Source organism: Triticum aestivum, chromosome 2D (genome assembly GCF_018294505.1).
Source record: "Triticum aestivum cultivar Chinese Spring chromosome 2D, IWGSC CS RefSeq v2.1, whole genome shotgun sequence".
In the NCBI taxonomy this organism is placed as follows: domain Eukaryota; kingdom Viridiplantae; phylum Streptophyta; class Magnoliopsida; order Poales; family Poaceae; genus Triticum; species Triticum aestivum.
Window position 1 is genome coordinate 40,732,157 of NC_057799.1, and position 8,672 is coordinate 40,740,828.

Genomic DNA, 8,672 nt, shown 5'->3' on the forward strand with positions numbered 1-8,672 from the left:
TTCATAGTCATCTTCATCACCTTGCCACCGATAGCCATCCATGAAACCACGCAAGAGCAGGTGGTCCCGCACCTGCCCGGAATCCGGGTCCGCAATAAGGCTCTTCAGCTTGCATCTTTGACACGGACATCTTATCTCCGTCTCGTTCTTTTGAAGCGTCTCAGCCTTCGCGGAGCTCAAAAACCTATTCACGACGCCTTCGGTCATCGTGCGGACCATGGTCGCTTGCGGGGTAGAGCAAAACGATATTTTAGAACCAAGAAAAAATTTGGCATGACTTTCCCTAAAAATAGGACCAAAAAGAATGCATAGTGCCAAAATTATCGCCGAAACGGAAATGAATCAACATTCCGGCAAAATATTGGCAACTATCGCATTTCAAATACCGGTACCTGCAAACACAAACATATATGCAACACCACAAACATATGCAACACCACAAACATACATAGATCTAGCTAGGCCATAAAAAGTGCATGTGCACGTTGTTGGAGGGAGAAAAAAGTAGATCTACAACATAAAGAAAGCTTTCCCCTTACTTACCTATTAAAAAAAGGTAATTTAACCACTGAATTTGGATGAATCTATGGTGCAAATGAGGTGAGGAGGAGGAGGCAGCCGAGACAAGCTTGGAGGAGGAGGTGGAGAGAATGAAGTGGGGAAAGTGAGTGTGTAGGTGGCTGTCCAAAATATCTAGCTGGTCCCATGTTACTAATGGCGCATCACCTGCAAATGCGCCATTAATAACCCTGGTTACTAATGGCGCACCAGACGGTGGTGCGCCATTAGTAGTTTTGCAAAAAAAAATGATAGTAGTGGCGCACGGGGTGACTGGTGCGCCATTATTTTTGGAAAAAAAATATGTTAGTATTGGCGCACGGGGTGAGTGGTGCGCCATTACTAGTTAAAACTAGTAATGCCGCATTGTTCCCTGGTGCGCCATTAGTATTTTTGGAGAAAAAAAAGTTAGTAGTGACGCACCATGGGTGTGGTGCGCCACTGCTATATAGTAGTGACGCACCACATGTCTGGTGCGCCATTAGTGTCCATATTATCTATAGCCCTTTTCCTAGTAGTGGCCCTTGCTGTATGTGCGGCGGAGGGCAAGGGAGGCTCTGCTTGGTGTCCTATACTGTCGAGTGCAGAGGCGGCGGGGGCGCGGTGTGGTAGGGGCTATCGCCGCCGGGATAGGGCCGGAGTCACTCGAGCCGTCGAGCTCTGCGACGGCGGAAAGAGAGGGGAAGAGAGATGTGAGCATGAAGAAAGAGGTGTGGGGCTGACATGTGGGACCCTTGCCACATCAGTGTATTGTCCATGTAGATATGCCACGTGGACCAGGTGGGCCAACCTTGTCAGTTTTCTATTAGTCACGTCTTGCAGCTCGTTTAGTGCTATTTGTTACTCACTTGTCGCAGAGTTGGTGGTCTTTTGTTATTTTTAGCAAAAGCGGTAGTTTTGAAGTATCCTAATCACAAATATGATGGTCTTGAGCAATTTACTCCTTCTAAGTAGTTCATATTTTATGTTCGCGTGAGAAGGAATTTCTTTTGTTTCTCACAGTTACATTGATGTTACAAAAAATTAAGCAACCAAAAATAAAAAGGTGCCACGAAAGCTATACTTTGTTATTAACATGTCTTTTAGCTACAGGCTACATATTTTTCGTACATTGAAGATACAAAAGAAATCTGCAATCGAAAGAGGGGTACTTATTCTTTATTATTATTATTTTGTTTTCTGTACGTTTTTAATGTGAGAGGTTGTCAACTAATCTACAGGCTCACTCATCTAATCTGAGAGGTTATCATCTATTGTGGAGTAGAGCAGACAATCCACACAAATTCAGTGCAGCTGTTAAACTATGGCCATATATGCCACGATGGTAACAGTCTTTGGCTCTTTGCTGACCAAGGTATGGTCGACATTCTCCCTGGAAAACTCTGCATGATTTTCGATGGTCATCGTCCATTTGCCGTGTTGCAACTTGCAAGTGTTGTGCTGATATTCCAACAAGAGTCTTGCTATGCGTACGACTCTTGCTTGTCCGATTTCATACAACATAGCAGATCAAGTCGTTCAACTCCTGATCCAAACGGCAGCACACCACTAGATTAGGCATCGCATAGAGTCGGATAGTGTAAAATCGTACGCACAGTAGTTCCGTTCCAACAATGAAAGTGAAGGGACAATAAATAGCGACAGACACTGTTGGAAGCAGTTGCAGCACGGCAAGCAAACATACAGAAATTTCGACCTTATTCTACCGGCGTTGCTGGCGGTACTCAATAAGGTTTTCTTCAGCTTATTCTCTGGCTCTGGTGATGCATGAGTCATCGGATCTAGCGAGAAGATTTTCCAGCGGACTTGGATGTATATATCTTCAGACTGCTCAGCCTCTCATGGCGGCGGCACCAATTTGTATTCGGGCTGGTGTTGCTACAGTGGCGGCATCATCGGCATGTGGGGATGATTAGGAGGAAGATGGTTGCAGTACCATGCGAGGAGGGTTGTGGAGTTGTGGCCATTGTATTCTTGGTTGTCCTCTGGGTTGCCTCAGAATCCTGGTGGGATATTTCGGGATTTGCCAAGTTGATGAGCCCTTTCGTATCAAGCCCGATGAACTCTTCTGTTCATGCATGATTAGGACTGTTGTTAAGTTATCGTGTAGTTGCCAGATCCGATAGGAGCAGTTGTAGGTGGACGCGATCCGCATGCGAACATGCACACATCCATCTTTGGATCCGACGAGCCAGAGAGGAGGGCAGCGGCACGTCGTCCAAGACCACGCTGTGCAGGTGGAGTTCGCCGGCGACAAGGGCATGACGAGCAGGAGTGGACGACGATGCCCATACAGATTTGTACAAATACGACCGTAGCAAGTGTGCGACACTTATGGATTTAAATGAGTCATACTGGTTTCAATACAGTTAGATTTGACTTAATTATTTCTTAATGCCCATCATGCCCTTAATTATGAAGGGGTACTAACCGATCTGAATCGTTGATGTGTTTAGGGGGGTGTATCGAAACAGAAGTGCAGACCACATATATACATGCATCCAAAACACATTCCACCCTAACATTTCCAGAAACGTTTTATTCAACTTTTTTTAAGCAAATGTGGGTTTACCCCGGTTCCATTCAATTGATTGAAAGAAACCAAGAACAGAGTTCATACTACCCAGGCTGAAACCAAGGTAGCTAGCCCTGAAAAGACATAACCAGATCAACCAAACGGCTGTTTTACAAAATAACCAGCAAACTATTACAAGTCCAGGTAACAAACTGGTAATATGCGGACACAAATGTATAGGTTCATTTATTGGTACTGGACACCAGGATCTGTTGCCACTCTTCATCAGTTGCGGACAGAGGAGGTATTATACCCAAGTGATCCGAATAAGTTTATTCAACGATTCACCCATACAAAAAGGAAGATGAGTGGTGAGTAGCAAGCTGCGTCCCTGATCTAATATAATTAGGGTTGGCCACCAGCCGGCGGGCGGCAATAGTACTTGCCAAGGCACCCGCGATGGTTGACAGTAGGAGGGCCTGGACGGGAAACATGGTAGTTATTCAGTCATCATAGTAGTTAATCAATTTCAACACTGCAGGGGACACAAATTAACAGTTTGGAAATATGCACTGACGGACCTGCAGTATTGTGGTGGCCGGCAGCTCCAAGGCAGACGGAGCTGTTGATAATGAAGGTGGTGACGACGACGAGGAGAGCCATCTTGAGGAGCGCCATGAAACGGCTGGCACCTCTATTACCCAAGGACGCCATGCATATACCTGCTGATTCCAGCGAGGCTTTGAGAGCTGTGTACGTCTGCTATTGTGCTATCTTACTGTGCTGCTTGCCGATCCAAAAGCCTGTATTTATAATGATTTGGTACCCTAGACATTCGTATTTTTGTCTACAAACTTGGTCAAAGTTAAAAAAAGTTTAACATTTAAAAAGAATACACCTTATACTTAGGAACGGAGGGAGTATATCACAGCCACATATTTAATTTGGCACTACCAAATTACTCAGTTCTTTTTTTCTTTTTTGAGATGCAAAATTCTCGGGCTGATGAGTGATACAGGACGACCAGCAGAGAGACATGCTATCACACTCTATTCCACCACTCCATATCACTAGGTAGGAAATGCGGCTTGCCGCAGCAATGCTGCCGGGTATAGTCATATCCAAACCGGTAATACAAAATAGCATAATGTAGTTGTGTTTATCAATCTAATATCAAGTTTATATCAAAAGCATTGCATCGATACATACACATTCAGTACATAGCAATTGGTCCATGAAACAACAAAAGGCTTCGGTCCAAAAAAAAAGCTATACATATTTGGTACATAGCAGTTGATCCAGACAACTACAAAAGACTTCAGTTCAAAAGCAAGCCAAGATAATCCATCTTAACATAACAAATACAATAACCAGGTTGTGACATGTCTTGATCAAGCAAGATGGAACGCGAGATAATAAACCTACTTAGTTAGGCTATAGCCTAATACTTGATAGCTCAACAGGGTTGTCTCCTTGATTAAATCCTTACACGTCACGCCGCTTAGGTAGGAAGTGCGGCCTGCCGCACCCCACTTAGTCTCGTCTTAGCTAACCCAGTAATGAACAATATATGGCTTTCAGGATGACAAATTTAGAGCTGACAGAAAGATAAAAGAATGTTCCAACATCTGGTGTTACTCAATAGTAAAAGGTAGTAGTAGATACTTAATGGTCCAATACATAAAATGAAGTTTTATGTGACATTGGTGTATATTAGGAAATGCAACAGGAAACACCAAAAGCATCATTACAACATTACAAAATCAGGCCATAGTGGTAGTACCACATAGGATTCGTGGACCTGATGAGTCCTAACTATAAAATACACAATATATATTTCGCATCTCAACACGATGATAAGCTCCAAATAGTGATTGCTAGTTATCATCTGCAAAAAAAGCACAAAACAGAAAAGGCTTAATCCAGAAAACCACAATATAATCATTTATATGAGAAGGCACCTAAGTTAACATAGCTCATCACAGAGAAATGCAAAAAAGTCAAAAAAAATAAACCAGAAAATTATTCAATCCTCATTTGACGTTATGGCATTCAAGAATCCATTATGGCAAGTTTAGTATCCTTGTTGGTTTAATTAGTGAGCCAGTAATTAATTATACATGCAAGAATTAGAAAGTAAAAGTCGATTAAAATCTGAATAGAAGGGTCAGTGATGCAGGGGATATCACTTCCGCGAAAAGACTATACTTACATGCTTTCAATGGTAAAATACGTAGAATAGCTTTACCACCAATCAGTCGAGCAGTTGTAAGGCACAGATAAATAGATTCACTTAGGAAAGAGCAGTTACTATGTATATCATAGTATCATGTAGTAGTACTAATCAAGAAGAATTGTTTGATAGCTAAGAGATTCTAAGTCATGCTTGTAAACATGTTTTCATACTTAAAAGACATAGCATCAGACCAATGTAGCAAAATAGGGCTGCCCGTTCGTGAAGAGCAACATATGCAGCATACCGTTACCATCAATCAGTTGAGCACTTGTAAGGCACAAATAAATAGATTCACTTGCTATAGCTCAGCAGCGACTATAAGCCAAGTGCCAAATCCAAACAATGCAATAGCTCTCTGCCAAATACACATAATTTCTTAGAAAATAAAGCAGAACTCAACCAACCCTATAACAGAAATCAGAATTGCAGACAATAAAATGTAAATGTTGCACGTGTATTTCATTCACATAGCAAAAATGTGACGCCCCCGATTCAATCGTACACTAATCATGCACGCAAACGTGTACGATCAAGATCAGGGACTCACGAGAAGATATCACAACACAACTCTAAAAATAAAATAAGTCATACAAGCATCATAATACAAGCCAGGGGCCTCGAGGGCTCGAATACAAGTGCTCGATCATAGACGAGTCAGCGGAAGCAACAATATCTGAGTACAGACATAAGTTAAACAAGTTGCCATAAGATGGCTAGCACAAACTGGGATACAGATCAAAAGAGACTCAGGCCTCCTGCCTGGGATCCTCCTAAACTACTCCTGGTCGTCGTCGGCAGCCTGCACGTAGTAGTAGACACCTCCTGTGCAGTAGGAGTCGTCGTCAACGGTGGCGTCTGGCTCCAGCATCTGGTTGCGACAACCAGGTAGAATGGAAAGGGGGAAAGAGGGAGAAAAGCAACCGTGAGTACTCATCCAAAGTACTCGCAAGCAAAGATCTACACTACATATGCATGGGTATCTGTGTAAAGGGCAATATCGGTTGACTGAACTGCAAAATGCCAGAATAAAAGGGGGGATAGCTAGTCCTGTCAAAGACTACGCTTCTGGCAGCCTCCATCTTGCAGCATGTAGAAGAGAGTAGATGGTAAGTTCACCAGGCAGCATCATATAGCATAATCCTACCCGGCGATCCTCCCCTCGACGCCCTGTGTGAGAGCGATCACCGGATTATATCTGGCACTTGAAAGGGTGTGTTTTATTAAGTATCCGGTTCTAGTTGTCATAAGGTCAAGGTACAACTCCAAGTCGTCCTGTTACCGAAGATCACGGCTATTCGAATAGATTAACTTCCCTGCAGGGGTGCACCACATAACCCAACACGCTTGATCCCATTTGGCCGGACACACTTTCCTGGGTCATGCCCGGCCTCGGAAGATCAACACGTCGCAGCCCCACCTAGGCACAACAGAGAGGTCAGCACGCCGGTCTAAATCCTATGCGCGCAGGGGTCTGGGCCCATCGCCCATTGCACACCTGCACGTTGCGTGGGCGGCCGGAAGCAGAACTAGCCCCCTTAATACAAGAGCAGGCTTACGGTCCAATCCGGCGCGCGCCGCTCAGTCGCTGACGTCACGAAGGCTTCGGCTGATACCACGACGTCGAGTGCCCATATCTTTCCCGCGTAGTTGGTTAGTGCGTATAGACCAAATGGCCAGACTCAGATCAAATACCAAGAACTCGTTAAGCGTGTTATTTTGAAGTAACCGCGGACGCCGACCAGGGCCAGGCCCACCTCTCTCCTAGGTGGTCTCAACCTGCCATGTCGCTCCGCCACAAAGTAACAGTCGGGGGCCGTCGGGAACCCAGGCCCACCTCTATCGGGATGGAGCCACCTGCCCCTTCAGCCCCCATCTCCGAACAGTATCATAAGTAATGTAACAGTATAAAGTATACAGCATATGCCCGTGATCACCTCCCGAAGTGATCACGGCCCAGTAGTATAGCATGGCAGACGGACAAGAGTGTAGGGCCACTGATGGAATACTAGCATCCTATACTAAGCATGTAAGATTGCAGGTAAAGGTAACAACAGTAGTAGCAAAGACAGGTTATGCATCAGGATAGGATAAACGGAAAGCAGTAACATGCTACCCTACTCTAATGCAAACAGTATAGAGAAGAATAGGCGATATCTGGTGATCAAGGGGGGGCTTGCCTGGTTGCTCTGGCAAGAAGGAGGGGTCGTCAACAACGTAGTCGGTCGGGGCACCAGCAGCGGCGTCGGTCTCGTAGACTACCGGAGAGAAGAGGGGGGAGAAACAATGAATACAATGCAAACAGATGCATAACGATGCATGACAAAGCAAACAGCGGTGTTAGGTGTGCCCTAACGCGGTAAGAGGTGATACCGGCGAAGGGGGGAAACATCCGGGAAAGTATCCCCGGTGTTTCGCGTTTTCGGGCAGATGAACCGGAGGGGGAAAGTTGCGTGTTCGATATGCTAGGGGTGTGTGGCGGACAAACGGGCTGTGTATCTGGATTCTTCTCGTCGTTCTGAGCAACTTTCATGTACAAAGTTTTCCCACCCGAGGTACGGATTATTTTACATTAATTTTCAAAGTTCTAAATGATTTTCTAATTTATTTAATTACTTTAATTCAACATTATCCAGAATAGTGATTGTTGACGTCATTATGATGTCAGCATGATGTCAGCAGTCAACAGAGGTGTTGACTGGGTCGCTGACATGTGGGTCCCGCATGTCATAGGTTGTTTACTAATTAACAGCAGTTAGTTTAATTAACAGGTTAATTAAGTTCAATTAAACCAGATTAATTAAGTTAATTAATTCTTTAATTAATTAATTAAGTAATAATTTTATTTTTATTATACAATTTTTTTATATTTCTTAATTCTTTTTTTAACGTTCTAGGGGGCTGGGCCCTGTTGTCCAACGGCCTAGGGCCTTAACGGGCACAGGGGGAGCGGGCGTTGGGTGCTGCGGTTACGGGCGCCGGGGCGTGCTGGCGCCCGAGCGGAGGCCGAGCCCGAGCGGCCGCCAGCGAGGGGCCGCGGCGGAGGCAACGACCGGGGTAGGGCGCGCGGACCGGCTGCGGAGGTGGGCAGCTGCAGGGGAGGCGCTAGGAGTTGTGGGCAGAGGCGGGCGCAGGTCAGGCGACGCGAGCGTCGAGCAGGGGCGCGGGCGCCGGAGCGCCGGATGTGGGCGTGGCGGCGTCACCGACGCGTGGGGTGCAGGAGCGGGGCGAGGTCGACGCCGGTGGTGGGACGAAGGCGGGCGATGCATGGGCGGGCGCCGAGCGGAGCAGCGGCGGTGCACGTGGGAAAGGAGGCCGCGACGAGCGCGAGGACGACGCCGGAGTGGCGCTGTGGACGCTGAGGAG

At 45.9% G+C, this 8,672-nt stretch overlaps 1 long non-coding RNA gene across 1 annotated transcript; it reads right to left on the reverse strand.

Moving 5' to 3' along the window:
• Positions 1-3,224: 3,224 nt before the first annotated feature.
• On the reverse strand, positions 3,225-3,931 carry LOC123048602 (uncharacterized). The gene is made up of 2 exons (XR_006423331.1): positions 3,655-3,931; positions 3,225-3,552 (listed from the first exon to the last, which is right to left on the reverse strand). It is a non-coding gene; the product is annotated as an uncharacterized lncRNA (long non-coding RNA).
• Positions 3,932-8,672: the final 4,741 nt, after the last annotated feature.